This window comes from Babylonia areolata, chromosome 19 (assembly GCF_041734735.1).
Source record: "Babylonia areolata isolate BAREFJ2019XMU chromosome 19, ASM4173473v1, whole genome shotgun sequence".
Classification (NCBI taxonomy): Eukaryota; Metazoa; Mollusca; class Gastropoda; order Neogastropoda; family Buccinidae; genus Babylonia; species Babylonia areolata.
The window spans coordinates 5,920,670-5,936,828 of NC_134894.1; the positions used below are offsets into that span (position 1 = coordinate 5,920,670).

The following is a 16,159-nucleotide window of genomic DNA, read 5'->3' on the forward strand; positions in this document are numbered from 1 at the left end:
GTCGTGTCCGACTAGGACCATCAGATTGTGCAGTTGATAGTCAGTCGTGTCCGACTAGGACCATCAGATTGTGCGGTCGATAGTCAGTCGTGTCCGACTAGGACCATCAGATTGTGCAGTTGATAGTCGTGTCCGACTAGGACCATCAGATTGTGCAGTTGATAGTCAGTCGTGTCCGACTAGGACCATCAGATTGTGCAGTTGATAGTCAGTCGTGTCCGACTAGGACCATCAGATTGTGCAGTTGATAGTCAGTCGTGTCCGACTAGGACCATCAGATTGTGCAGTTGATAGTCAGTCGCGTCCGACTAGGACCATCAGATTGTGCAGTTACAAACACGTGTATACGTCGAGGTCATCGTGGTATACTGGGCGTTTAACTGTAACAAATACTGCGTTTCTTTCTTCGTTCTTACCATCTTCTTCGTCGTCTTTTTTCCCCCTCGCGTTTATTATTATTATTATCATTTAACATAGTTTCTTTGTATTTGTCAGCCAAAACTTCTTATTTATATTTTTTTTTTCATACAGCTCAATGGGAGGTTTGCCTCAAATTCCTGATTTACAATGCATGGCAAGGGTATGTTTGGCGCCTGCATTTATAATGGAAGGAAGCGTTGAATACAGTCCTGTCATGTAGTCCCCGGCCCAGTGACCTAAATCCCGAACCTCCATTGGTGCATCATCTCATTTCTTATCATCTTTCACCGGCAAGACAGACATAAACAACATACCTCCCCACCCGTCACTAAGTCTCTCTTTTCTTCGTTTCTGTTATAACTTCTTCTTCACTCCCTCCATCTTTTTCTTCTTCTTCTTCTTCTTCTTCTCCACCACCTGCTTCCTTTTCTTCTTCTTTCTCTTTTCTGTCGTTGTCCTGGTCTTTCTTTCTTTCATCATCATATCATCGTCATAACCATCAGCATTATCATCATCATCTTCAGTTGTGTGTGTGTGTGTGTGTGTGTGTGTGTGTGTGTATGAGTTAACATGACGCAATATTGTTGACTTCAAAGTCCTGATTCTTCTCATTCTATCCCCCCCCCCTCTTCTTTATCCCCCACCCCCCTCTCTCCACCTCCTTTTTTGTCTACGCCCTCCTGAAGAATTTCCAAGATAAGACCCACCCAGCCTTGCTACCACCACCACCCCACCACCCTCCCATCCCCCAACGCCGCCCCAGGCTTGCAGGCAGAGGGTTAAAGGCTCCTGAAGGAAGTCATTAATTTTTTGACGCTTCGCCCTGCTAGTGAAAGGCCGCGCGATTCTTGTGTGATCCGCCCGAATAGCTTCCCCCACCAGAATCGTCATGGTGGTGATTTTTTTTTTCCATCCTGGTAACTATGGGACACATATTTAAGGAATTTTTTGGATATTACAGAAGACGCCGTGGCTGAATCGCTTAGGGTGTAGGGTTTCTGATCCAGTGTTCACCAACAGATCATCATTGGTCCAGACCTCCGGTTCGGCATAGTGTCGTGTCCTTGGGAAAGGAACTTTAATCCGATTCTCCTTGCCCCCATCACACATACCATGATGGTTAAAATGGCGGAAGAACAAGACTAGGTCTTGCCATTCTATGCCAACCCCAAGACACAGTGGATATGACTCAGTTGCCCCCGATGGCTGTAAAAGCCATGGGAGACCCCCCCCCCCCCCCCCCCCCCCCCCACCCCAAACAATGAACTGGTTCAAAAACACATTTTGGTGTTTGTGAATGCGCTCATGCTTTCTAAGTTAGGAAAACGCGTGGCTGGTAAAGCGTTTGATAAAATTAATTGTATAGGATCTTTATTCTGTTTAATTTTTTGTTCTAATCGTTTCAGTTCTATGGTATCGTTCCGCTTCGCATCGTATGGTAAAGTACCGTCCCGCATGAAATCGCTACATTAAATTTTCGTATCGCACGTATCATATCGTCTCGAATCGTGCCATATCATATGTCATGTCATGTCACATACCCTATTCAATCCAATCATATCGAGTTGTATTATACTGTATTGCATCGTACCTTATCGTTTCGTATCCTTATCATATCATATTATATCATCTTAATTATTGTACAGAACAGTACATTATAGTACATTTTAATTCATTTTATCTTCTTCTCTTGTCCTTCAATACCACCAGCCTTGTGCAGAGTCACATGAGGTAATTCAGTGATAAAGATACAGCGTGACTGACACATCACCAGAGAGAGAGAGAGAGAGAGAGAGAGAGAGAGAGAGAGACAGAGAGAGAGAGAGAGAGACAGAGCGAGAGACAGAGACAGAGAGAGACACAGAGAGAGAGAGAGACAGAGAGAGAGAGACACACACACACACACACACACACACACACACACACACACACACACATGCGCATATACATATTCTCCTTCCCATGACAACTCATTCAATACACACCACAACCTCTTTAAACTTTTTCTTATGATATACTTTTCCTCTGATACATAACATGAACTTTTTTTTTTTTTTTTTTTTACACTAATATTCACATGCATTCCCTTTCCTTTATACATTACTTTACACCTTTCCGTCTAAAAACACTTATAGTGAATAGACGTTAAACTGAAGAAAACACACACACACACACACACACACACACACACACACACACACACACACACACACACACACACACACACAGAGAGAGAGAGGGAGAGAGAGAGAGAGAGAGAGAGAGAGAAAGAACAAGAACAAGAACAAGAACAAAACTTTAATCTCCAGGCCTCCGGCCCCTAGAAAGAGGTCAAAAGTACACAATATGGTGATCACTCAACCACAACAAAATGTAAAATACGTACTAACTTAACCTGTAGAACAAAAGTGCCTCTCGTGCATTGTTAATTAATTCTAACTTTCATCATTGTTGTCACAGAATTCCTGTCGTATCTTCAGGGCATTAAATATATAAACGCATAGTTTACGAATACTGTAAACAGAACCATTCTTCATCAAGTGAACATACGACTGACCTTCAGAGTTCAGATGTTTTTGCCGCAGGTCATTGTAAAGGACACAATTGTTTATAAAATGGTTTTCATCTTCGATTACATTACAACGTTTACATGCGTAATTTGAATTACATTTGAATGTTCTTCTAAAAAATGATCCATTTATTGGGAGCAAACCAAGCCGTAATTTTACTAAACAGTCCCTAAAACACTTTTTATCCACATATTCAAAATATTGCTCACACTGAAAACCAGTTTTAAACAGTCTGTAGTTATGATATATATCTTTAGACATGACTGACTCGTCCCACTCCTGCATAAATATATCTTTCATTCTTTGCTTAAATAATGACAAAAATGTTTGCTCACAACCAACGCCTTGTTGCAACCAGACATATCCAAACCCAAGTCTAAATAAAGTATTTTTTACTAAAGACACCCAGCATTTTTTTCCCCTTTCGTCTAAGTTAAACAACATCAAATATGCCTGTCTGGGTAATCGTTGCACATTCATATTCAGCAACCTTAACCAGTACTTGATACACCTTGTTGCACTATTTATATATAGTGGATAACGTCCTAATTCGCCGTATGCAAACTTGTTTGGTACTGTAAGTGTTATGTTCAAAAAACGTTTACATGCAAAGGAATGAACTTTCTCAATATTATCAAGTCTGTTAAGACCCCACATCTCAGAAGCGTACAAAAGAATGGGTTGTACCTGAGCATCGAATATTTTGAAAAAACATCCTTTGGAAATATCATTCAGCTTCGTTATATATTTTATACAGTCAATGCATGCATGTTTGCCTTTTGCTGCTAAAATCCCTACTCCTTTGTTTATACTCATTTTTGTTGTAAAAACAAACCCTAGATAATTATATTCATTCACTACTTCTAGAGCATTTCCATCGAGATTCCACTTTTCATATCTTCCCAAAAAGCCACCTTTTTGAAAAACCATCACTTTAGTCTTGTCAGTATTTACATTCAAGAAGAGTGTTTTACATGCATTATTCAGAATATTAATTTGATTTTGCAGACCAATCGCAGTGTTAGATAGCAGTACAATATCATCTGCGAACAGAAGAATGAACAACTCTAATAAATTAGGCAAAAACTGAATTCCATGAATACCACTGATTTCAACTGCTGAAGCAATTTCGTTAACAAATAACGAAAACAATATAGGGCTCAACATACAACCTTGCCTTAAGCCAACGGGACAATCAAAAAACTCAGTTAACTTATCTTCAATACGTACGCAAGACGTAACACATTTATACATAGCAATGATAGCATTCATAAATTTCCCCTTTATACCTTTCTGAATCAAAATATCAAACAAAGGCTGACGTTGCACAGAGTCAAATGCTTTTCTCAGATCGACAAAACAGGCGTAAAGCTTGCCTCCCTTCTTTGATAAAGATTTCTCAATAACCGCGTTCAGAGTAAAAATATGATCTGTTGTGGCATAACCACGCCTGAATCCAGCCTGTGACTCTGTTAGCATATCATTTTCTTCAGCCCATTTGACAAGTCTGCCGTTTAGCACTGATGTATAACATTTGCTAATAAGACTGAGCAAAGACACGCCCCTATAGTTGTCTGTTGATCTACTATCTCCCTTTTTAAAAATTGGAACAATTATTGCCTTCGCCCATTCATCTGGATACGTGCCCTTATCAAACAGAATGTTAAACAGTTTTGTTAAAAAAAAGTACAGCAATATTATCAGCTGATTTTAACATTTCTGCCAAAATACTGTCTACACCACAAGCCTTGCCTTTTTTTAATTTCCGAATAGCATCTGCAACTTCTTGTTCTGAAATATCATGACTTAGTTCATCAGATATATTTGATTCCTCTGGTTGCACTTCACTAAAGGCTCTGTTATCAGTCGTGATAACCTCGTTCTGAGTAAATAAATTCCGAAAGTGTTCAAGCCATTCATTTTCTTTAATGTCTTTACATACTCCTATTTTCCTTCTTCCAGACACTTGCTTTGCTTCTTTCCAAAACTGTTTGCTGTCTTTGCTCAGTGATGCTAGACGTCTGGCTTTATCACGTCTATAGCTAACTTTCTTTACCTTACATAAATCCTTATATTCCTTCCGAGCTTTCACATAGGGTAATCGGTGCTTATCATCCTTGGTTTGTCTTAACATTGTTAACAATTGTCTGGCTTTGTGTTTTGCATCTTTACATTCAGCATCAAACCATGATGAGAGAGAAAGAGAGAGAGAGAGAGAGAGAGAGAGAGAGAGAGAGAGAGAGAGAGAGAGAGAGAGAGAGAGAGAGAGCAATCGGACACGTGAAGATTAAAGGAACTTTGAATGACTGCTCCGTGTTTGAGTAATTGGACGTGTTCCCCTCATTACCCCCCACCCCCCTCTCTCTCTCTCTCTCTCTCTCTCTCTCTCTCTCTCTCTCTCTCTCTCTCTGTCCCTCTCTGTCTTTCTCACTGTTTCTCTCTCTCCTTGACTCTCTCATGTTGTCTGTTCACCTTTTCTATGCAACTCAGCAGAATCATTACAACTAAAAAGAAAGAAAAAAAAAAGTAACATGAAATAAATCAAAACTAAAGCTCACATTAGCCCAGTTTGGTTGAGAAGGAAAGGGACCTCCGACGATTGAACTTGTGATTCCAAGTCCGATTAAAACTTTAAAACTTTAATTTGCAGGTGTTTTTTTTTAATTTGTTTCTTTATCACTTCGACCCACAGAAGTGATAATACTGCAACAAAGTGAAACATGTTTCAGCTCTTGCGATGCTACCCATGAGCTCTTCAAATCCCACGTGTCCCGGAAAAGATTCAGTAACTTTTCCTTTCATTCCCCTCAAGACCAATCTAATAGGGTTGAGTTCGCTTGAACGAAAGTGCGTGTGGGGTGATCAAGTTCTGGAGGAGACGTGGAAATGAAATTTAATTCGGTTTCTTGTGATCTGATGCTGATGTTTGAAGATTGAGTTTAGGGGAGTTGTTGAGAGCTGTATTATTTTAAGAGGTTTCTTTTCTGTGATAATTTTCTGTTGTTGTTGTTTGTTTTTGTTTTTCTGCAGTCACGCTGTTCCTTTGTGCCTATTTCACTGTCAGTCAGTCAGTCTGTCTGTCTGTCAACTTTTTTTTTTTTTTTTTTTTTTTTTTTTTTTTTTTTAAATCACAACAGATTTCTCTGTGTGAAATTCGGGCTGCTCTCCCCAGGGAGAGCGCGTCGCTACATTACAACGCCACCCTTTTTCGTTTTTTTTTTTGTTTGTTTTTTTCTCCCTGCGTGCAGTTTCATTTGTTTTTCCTATCGAAGTGGATTTTTCTATAGAATTTTGCCAGGAACAACCCTTTTGTTGCCGTGGGTTCTTTTACGTGCGCTTTGCTCCACACGGGACCTCGGTTTATCGTCTCGTCCGAATGACTAGCGTCCAGACCACCACTCAAGGTCTTGTGGAGGGGGAGAAAATATCGGCAGCTGAGCCGTGATTCGAATCAGCGCGTTCAGATTCTCTCGCTTCCTGGGCGGACGCGTTACCTCTAGGCCATTTGTATTTTTGTCTCTCTTTCATATACTAGAAGAACAAGACTCGCCTAATGTCTCAGCCTTTGAGAGAGTACTAAAACTTTGCTGTTGAATCCCATATATATCTAAGGCCAGGCCTGAGACTGAGCGATGCCCTGAGAGAGACGAGGATCAGGGAACAGGGAAACAGGAGAGAACTGGTTGTGCCCTTCGGTCAAGAAATTACAGAGAAGAAAGAGGAGGAGGAGGAGAAGAAGAAGAAGAAGAGTCCCCCACTCCCTCACTGTCCACAAACCTCCCACTCGCCGTCTGTCTGTCTGTCTGTCTGTCTGTCTGTCTCTCTCTCTCTCTCTCTCTCTCTCTCTCTCTCTCTCTCTCTCCCTGTGTGTGTATATGTGTATGTGTACATTTTACTTTTAAACAAGTTTATCATAGCTTTGAATATGTTCGAACACAACAGCTCTCGGTTTAATGGGAACCCTAATACACATGCTTTGCCATAATTGTTGAAATTGCAGTCGTTGTTAGAATTACAAGAGGTACCGATTTGCATCCTTTGCCATTTCTGAGGAAGCCTTCATATAAGAGGCGAAGATTTCAGAAAGTACGTTTGCCTTCTGTCTCTTGTCTGTTCATATTATACATAGCCACACACACACACACACACACACACACACACACACACACACAAGCAGAGAGAGAGGCAGGCAGAGAAATGGACAAGAACAAAATAACAGAGAACTGAACACAGTGATAACAGCGGAAACCACGTGCAAACAGTGATCGAAATAAACGGGATGGCGGAAAAAAGCCCATTGTATTCACAGATGTCCTAATTCACAATCTAGTTTCATATCCCCAATGCGACGAGAGATATGACACGTACACATGCATAAAGAATAGTCAACAGAAGACACACAAACTGACAGGCAGGCTGATGGGTGGATAGATAGATAGATAGATAGATAGAGAGAGAGAGAGATAGAGAGATAGAGAGATAGATACTCAAATACATGAATGAAAACATAAATACATACATACATATATACATACATACATTCAAATAAGTATACATAAGTCAACAGAAAGATACATTGATACATAGGAAGGTCGGTAGATAGATAGGTAGATAGATAGAGATAGATAGATAGACAGACAGATAGATAGATAGAGCAAAGACAGACCAGCAAACGGACAGAAGGCAGAGATGGAAAGCAAACATACAGACAGACAGACTGGAATCTGTCAGGGGGGGGGCAAATCAAGACAGCTAATAACCAAGCAGTCTGGCGGTGCACGGAAACAGCAGCCCGTAAAGCCGCCTGATAGATAGATAGATAGATAGATAGATAGATAGATAGATAACCTGACCCAGAAACAGTTCCGCTCCTCACCCCTGTTCTGTTTGTACGTGATTTGTCCACAAGACCTGTTCCTTCTTCTCACTGGTGAAGGCCAAAGGGAAATTAATTTGAAATCTCATCTGCTAACCACCACTGCTGCTTGGAATGGTGAAAGCTGGAACTCTCTGCAGTGCCTAAGGGAGGGGGGGGGGTAAGAGTGAGGTGGGGGGGTCAGGGGAAGATGTTGCTGGAGGAGGAAGGAAGGAAGGAAGGGGAGTGGGGAGATAAATTAAGGTTGCGGGGGGAAGAAAGAAGGAGGCAGAGTTTAATAGTGGGGAGATGGAAATCAGAACATACACACTGAACAGGGAACTGGGGGCTTCCTTTTTGAGCAAGTTTCCTTGTTTACTCCTCTGCACCTTTCGTTTACGTGTGAGCAAACATCTGGGAAGTGCGAAGCAACTTTTGGGTTCCCTTGCAGAAGCCACAGCTTGTGTACTTGTTTTATGTTTGAAGATGGTGGAGCTTGCCGCTTCTGCATTACCCAGACAGAAGTATATGTGGGAAACTGCGTGGACAAAATGTGGTAGACACAGAGGCAGAACAAGACGACATTCTTTATCTAACAATAGATAAGCGGACAAAAAACCCCAACCACGCGAACTAAAAAACCAAAGCATTAAAACAGTTGGGTTTTTTTTGTTTGTTTTTTTGCAGACAACCAAAGCATCTAGAAAAAAAGCACGGAACGGCTGCAATGATACACAGGCAGCCTGAACAGCAGCTGCGAACACTATGAAATGAAGATTAGCATAGGTAAGACAGTTGAAATGGTCAGCAGGCGCACTCCTGATAGATGTCGGATATCACAACCAATGAACAGCTGTTCAATGAATCACAGAATTCACATGTCTACTTAGGGACCACACAACCAATGAACAGCTGTTCAATGAATCACAGAATTCAGATATCTACTTAGGGACCACACAACCAATGAACAGCTGTTCAATGAATCACAGAATTCAGATATCTACTTAGGGACCACACAACCAATGGACAGCTGTTCAATGAATCACAGAATTCACATATCTACTTAGGGACCACACAACCAATGGACAGCTGTTCAATGAATCACAGAATTCACATATCTACTTAGGGACCACACAACCAATGGACAGCTGTTCAATGAATCACAGAATTCAGATATCTACTTAGGGACCATCTATGTTGAGAAGGGGAAGCTGGACAGAGAAATAGAGACTAAAACCCAGAAGGTAAACTATGGCAACGAATGTCACAGGAAACGAATGATGAGCACCCAAAGGCAGCTCTCAGTCAGTTCTCTATCCAGGTAGGCAGCCTGTTGTGCAAATGAGTCCGTGTTTGTAAAGGGCTTCGAGCTTGGTCTCTCACCGATGACAGACGCTATATAAGTATCCATACCTTAAACTACCAACCAGCAGCCAATCTATACTTATGGAAACCAAAGCCAGACGGGTCAATTGTCGTTCCCACTCTCCAGACCTAGCCTAGCCTCTGAACAAAGCCCTAAAGCAAACATCACACACTGTAAGATTAGATGTCTCAGGAGAGCAGCTGGCCCGGGGTCAGAAACATTTTCATCAGACACAATCATTGTTGTTGCTTCTCCTATCAACCAGTACATAGTGCAATAACACATAAAGTAGTTGGTCACATGACAGGAATGCCAGTCAATCAGCCAGTCCTGCAAAGCCTACCAAACCAAGTATTCAGGGAAGGAAGGAGAGAGAAGTAGAGACGGAAGAGAAAAAGGGTGGAAGAGAGAAAGAGAGACAGAGAGAGAGACAGAGAGAGAGAGATGTGACATCTAAATGAACTTTTAGCACACATCGTATGAAGCATTGACAGACAGACGTAAGAAGGATCGCATCGGTCATATATCTTGGGGAACAACTGCTCATTCCAAGCGATTCCGGGAAGGAGTGGAATACACAATGATAGTAGGAACGTAAAACTTTGATTGCGATCGTCAAACTTTCTCAAAACGAATGTTCTCGTTGAGAACAAACAGAACGATCTTTTAGAAGCCCAACAAAAACTGAAAACAGGAAACACATGAACTTCATAAAATCACAAACAAAACAATGTTCAAACATAGTTTAAAAGCAATCAAAAGAAAGTTATTATCGCTGGAAAATGGGACAAGCAAGGAAATCTACTTTGAGTTTATAACTAATTTTGATAAGTTCAAAATATTTTTGGCTAGTAGACTGAAGCAGAAGAAGAAAGCAGGAAGAGGCAGAGGGTGAGAAATACGACAACGGCTACAACAACAACAACGACAACAAGGACAACAACAACGACAACAACAGCTACAACAACAACAACAACAACGACAACAACGACAAAAACAGCTACAACAACAACAACGACAACAACAACAACGACAACAACAGCTACAACAACAGCTACAACAACAACAACGACAACAACGACAAAAACAACAACGACAGCTACAACAACAACAACGACAACGACAACAACAACAACAGCTACAACAACAACAACATCAACAACAACAGCTACAACAACAGCAATAACAGCTACAAGAACAGCAACAACAACAACAACAACAGCTACAAGAACAGCAACAACAACAACAACAAGAACAGCTACAACAACAACAACAACAGCTACAACAATGACAACAACAACAACAGCTACAACAAAAACAACAGCAACAACAACAGCTACAACAACAACAACAACAACAACAGCTACAACAACAACAACAACAACAACAACAGCTACAACAACAACAACAACAATGTCGCCCTTACGAACGATGGCTTGAGCAAAAGAGAAGAAACACATCTTAGATAAAGTAGAAGGGAACGAGTAAGCCAGCACAGAAATAGAGAGAAAGAGATACTGACAGAGAGACAGACTGACAAACATGCAGACAGACAAGCAGACACAAGCTCAAACAGTTAGGCAGTCAGGCAGACACAGACAGACAAGCAAAACAAATAATAATGATAAAACATCGGGACAGGGGTCGGGGGGAGGCGAAAGACAAGGGAGAGACAGACAGACAGACAGACAGACAGACCAGCAGACAGAAACAGACAAGACATGACATGAAAAACAGACGGAATAAACAAAGCAGACAACAAGACACAGCGATAGGGAAGACACAGCGATAGCCACAGATAAAAGACAAGAGAAGACAAGAACCACTGATTTATAACACATTTTCGTCAGCACGGACCCAGGAAAGATGACCCCCACCCCACCCCCCCACCCCGACCCCCCACCCAACCCCCAACCACCCAACGCAAAAGACAACGACGGAGAGGAAACGGAAGTAGACGTCACAGGAAGCAATCAATCTGACCTCCCCCCCTTTTCAGACGGTAGTCCTATTTGAATCTCCTACCAGTCGGCGATCGGCGAACACACCCGAAAGGGACCAGCAGATGCACGAGCTTCGCAATGTTCCTCGATTCGGAGAAACGGGCCTGATATAGATAGTATCCACGGCAATCGTCTTTACAAGAGAGAGCTGGTCGAGTAACTTCATAAGAGGAAAATTGGATCGACTGATGTTGGTCGGAGTGTTTGTGGGTCGGGATGAAGAAAGAAGAGTCTGTTTTCGCTTTTCGTCTAATTATAGTAGAGAACAAAGTCAGGACGAGTGTCTTGAAGAAGTAGGGAGGAGTCGTGTTGATAATACCATGCTGTCAAGTGGAACAGTAACTTTGGTTGTTTTAAAGAGAAACAGAAAGCAAGCGATTTCAATTCAACGTTACTCAGCCATTTCCCATCAGTGAAGGCGTTTCTTGAGAGAATATAGTTCCGGGTTTGTTACCATGCTTCTATTTCAGAAACACTTCAGTAAGATATTTATTAGAAAATATTTTTGAAAGTTGTTTATTTATTCTTTCTGGGGTTTTTGTTTTTCACTTAACCTATATTACCTGCAACGTGTGGAGTATACATGTATGAAACGATGTATACATTGCTGTTTGTCTTTCTGTCGTTTTCATTGTCTTTCAGTGTGTCTGTGTGTTAGACTGTGTATCTGTGTGATTGTCTGTTTGTCTGTCTGTCTGTCTGTCTGTCTGTCTCTCTCTCTCTCTCTCTTTCTCCCCCCCCCTCTCTCTCTCTCTCTTTCTCTCTCTCTATAAGAATGAATTATGTTTCGCATCGAAAATCTCAGTTCTTATGTAAAACAGTAAAATATCAAAAGTTTTCAAGTCATGTGCTCTCTCTCTCTCTCTCTCTCTCTCTCTCTCTCTCTCTCTCTCTCTCTCTCTCTCTCTAACAAAAACAAAAACAACCAAAAGACATATAAACAACAAACAATAACAACGTTAACAAAAAAAACCGCAGTAAAACCATAAACAATAAAAAAAAAAAACCCACACACTTACCTGTTACATCTGAAGAACGTTCAGAAGTGTCCGTTTCAACAGATGCTTAAAGAGTCAGGTACTTCCAGTTACTGCCCGCGTATGGGTTGTTTGTGTCACACCTGCCAACATCAAATCAAAAAACAACAAGTTATCTACAGTGGCCCATTCACGTTGAGACAGGATTTATGGACAGTATATGTTGTTGTTTTTTTGTGCATATTCAGCACTATCGCTTTACTACTACAATTGTTATATTCCTGGCTTTGTCAATTAATTTTTATGTACGTCAATAGTTCAGAATATTCATGTGTGTAAACGGTTGCGTAACGATGCTATGAAATATGGAACTTGTGCAAAAACGAGACGTTAATTATATAAGACTGTTTCTCGCCCATTCCAACTCTCCCACAAACCTATGAAGGAACCCGATGTCATATCTTTTTTTTTTTTCTTCTGAAATCAACTCTGAACGCCATAAGCAGCATGCACAAGATAGAACAGGAAAGCAGACAGACAGGCAAATAAAGAGACAGACAGACATAAGAACGGACAGAAAGGCAGTTAGACAAACTGTAAGACAGACAAACAGAGAGACGGACAGGCACTCAGACAGATTGCTAGACCGCGAGACATATAAACAGGTATAAACACTTACACAGAGAACGTCAGGAGCTTTCACTCTTGAAGACACAAGAAGCCCTGAACTAAATTAACCTAAACTGGAATTTTTGCCAGTTTGTCGTTAAGCTCCATTGCAACGCCGTTAAACATCAATGACAGACAGACAGACAAACAGACAGACAGAGAGAAGAAACTGGAAAATAAAAGCAGTCTGGTAAGGAACCGAAACAACAACCTCACAAATAACCCGACCCCGAAGACAGCTGCTTTCCTCGACAACCCCCCTCTGCCCCCCCACCCCACCCCACCCCACGGCGCCCCCCTCCTCCACCCCACCCCCCACCCCCCACCCCCCCTATCCCCCGCTCCTCCACTGGCTGTTTCCTACTTGCACATCAGACTCGATTTTTTTTTTTTTTTTTTTAATTTTTTTACTCGAAGTTCAGTGAGAGAAGTTCATTTGAAACTCGACGAATTTAAAAGCTACGTTGCTTGGAATGGCAGAGGATGAAACTATCTGCTCAGATTGCCTTGGGGAAGAGTTGGGGGGGGGGGGGGGCGGAAAAACGAGTAGGGGAAAAGATGAGACTTGAGGAAGAGCTGGGTAGGAAGAGGGGGGGTATGAGGCAAATTAAGGGTGTCGGAAATGCAAATGGAGAGTCAGAATTGAACAATGGAGACCCCGGTGGAGCTCCAGGAGAAATTGTGGGGACCGGTGGGGTCCCTGCGACGGACCGCGGACTTAGCTGTCCTGACCGAACTGAAAAACTAGTGTGGCCAGGGAACGCGGAAGAAGAAGAAGAATGGAGACGGAACCCAAAATTAATTGAGCAACAAAAAAGACCCCCCCCCCCCCACACACACACACACACACACACACAAAACAACAACAAAAACAAGAACAAACAAAAAACCCAAGAAAACCTGGGTTTTCCTTTAAGATCACGTTTCTGTGCTAGTATTCTATCCACCTCTTTCTTTCTTTGTAAACTGAGGTGATGAGCTTAGCAACCTCTTGAGGAGGAGCACAGTACAATTCGGTACATACCGAGAAACCGATTTACAAGTGTAGTGGTTCGGAAAGCTGCGAACCAATGAACGAACCAGAACACACACACACACACACACACACACACACACACACACACACACAAACCGACAAGAGCACACGTAATTTTCTTCTCTCTTAGACTGGAAGTCTGTGTATACTTGCATGCAAGTGTGTGTGTGTGTGTGTGTGTGTGTGTGTGTGTGCGTGCGTGTGTGTCTGTGTATGTGTGTGTGCGTGCGCGTGTGTGTGTGTGCATGCGTGTGTGTGTGTGTGTGTTAGAGAGAGAGAGAGATGGGAGGACAGACAGATGCATCAAGACAAAACAGAGGCAAACACAAAACAAGAAAACAACGAGACACAAAACCCGTGAAGAGAGACAGGGAAAGAAGACAAGAACCACTGATCTATAACACGTGTTCGCCAGCACGGGCCCAAGAAAGATGACCCCCCTGACGCAAAAGACAACGACAGAGAGGACACGGAAACGGACGTCACAGGAAGCAATCAATCTGACCTCCCCCTTCAGACGGTAGTCCTATTAGAATCTCCAGCCTTCTCCTTTTTCAGACGGCAGTCTTATTAGAATCTCCTACCAGTCAGCGATCGGCGAAACACACGCAATAGAGAGCAGATGCACGGGTTTTTGCAACGTTCCTCGATTCAAAGAATCAGGCCTGATACTGATACAGGGTTCGCAAAAAGTTAAGGAACACTTGTGAACTTGCAGAGTTTTCATTTTCGTATTGTGAATGTGATGCTGAGTTTCCGGCAGTCAACGGTCTTTGCAGCTAATGTCAATAAGCATCACTGCCTTGGTTCTCACGCGCTTCTATTTTTCTTTTCTTTTCTTTTTTTTTAATTTTTGTACGATTAAATGACCACAACTTTAATCTATAAACCACAACCACTTTATATACAGTAATTTGTGCGCTTAAACATCGTTTGTTTTTTTTAATAGATTATCCAACCTGTTCATGGTGCACGACTTCCTGAAACAGCCGGTTGTGTATTCAATGAGAGGCGTATCTGTAGCCTGCTTGATTGAAATTTTCTCTCTTATAACATTTCATGAAAACACACCTTTGTGAAGTGGTCCTTAACTTCTTCTTCTTCTCCTCTGCGTTCACTCGTATGCACACGAGTGGGCTTTTACGCGTATGACCGTTTTTACCCCGCCATTTAGGCAGCCATACTCCGTTTTCGGGGGTGTGCATGCTGGGTATGTTCTTGTTTCCATAACCCACCGAACGCTGACATGGATTACAGGATCTTTAACGTGTGTATTTGATCTTCTGCTTGCATATACACACGAAGGGGGTTCAGGCACTAGCAGGTCTGCACATATGTTGACCTGGGAGATGGTAAAAATCTCCACCCTTTACCTACCAGGCGCCGTCACCGTGATTCGAACCCGGGACCCTCAGATTGACAGTCCAACGATTTAACCACTCGGCTATTGCACCCGTCGGTCCTTAACATTTTGTGATCCCTGTAGTATCCAGGGCTTTTTTTTTTATTTTCTTGTTTTGTTGTTGTTGTTTTTTTGTTGTTTTTTTTGTTTGTTTTTGTTTTTGTTTTGTTTTAGAGCGAGAGAGCTAGTTCAGTTTGCCTACAGCGTGGATAGATTTACACAGTGATAGCGCGGCGTGGGTAAATATATCCATTTGATACCTGCATGCCAGGAGAACTATCTACTGATCTCTGCATATTATAATGACTGGTTTTGCATATCGATGGTTCTTTAATTGAATCACCTACGTGCTGATGACACTGCGTGTGACGCTGCATTATTTGCATGCACGAATCATGTGTCAGCTGTCTCATCCCTCCCCCCCTCCCCCACACTGCCCTTCCCTCCTCCTTAATGCCCCCACCCCACCCACTGCATTAGTAGTGACGACATCCAGCAAGGGCCAATTTTTCTAGAAACAGATTCAGTTTCATCCATGACTGTATCCGAATAATACAAAATGAACGAATATTCATTGGGAAAAGACAGGAGAAAATACAACACCAAGGAATATATAAACGTACGAACAAAACAAGCAAACAAACGAATAAACAAATGAGTACACCAGAGGTACATCCGTTGCAAAAAAAAAGTGTACAACGAAGGACACAAAAAGCAGCAGAGCAAAGGGAAAAAAACACATAAAGAAAAGAATGAAAATAAGTGTAGAGGCAGGAAGTGTGTGTGTGTGTGTGTGTGTGTGTGTGTGTGTGTGTGTGTGTGTGTGTGTGTGTGTGTGTGTGTGTGTGTGTGTGTGTGTGT

At 42.0% G+C, this 16,159-nt stretch overlaps 1 long non-coding RNA gene across 1 annotated transcript in view; it reads right to left on the reverse strand.

Moving 5' to 3' along the window:
- Positions 1-12,228: 12,228 nt before the first annotated feature.
- The window catches only part of LOC143294044 (uncharacterized), a 54,222-nt gene continuing 50,291 nt past the window's right edge, over positions 12,229-16,159 (reverse strand). Inside the window, exon 3 of the long non-coding RNA XR_013056867.1 lies at positions 12,229-12,334. This is a non-coding gene — a long non-coding RNA (uncharacterized LOC143294044). The remainder of the gene's footprint in view (positions 12,335-16,159) is intronic.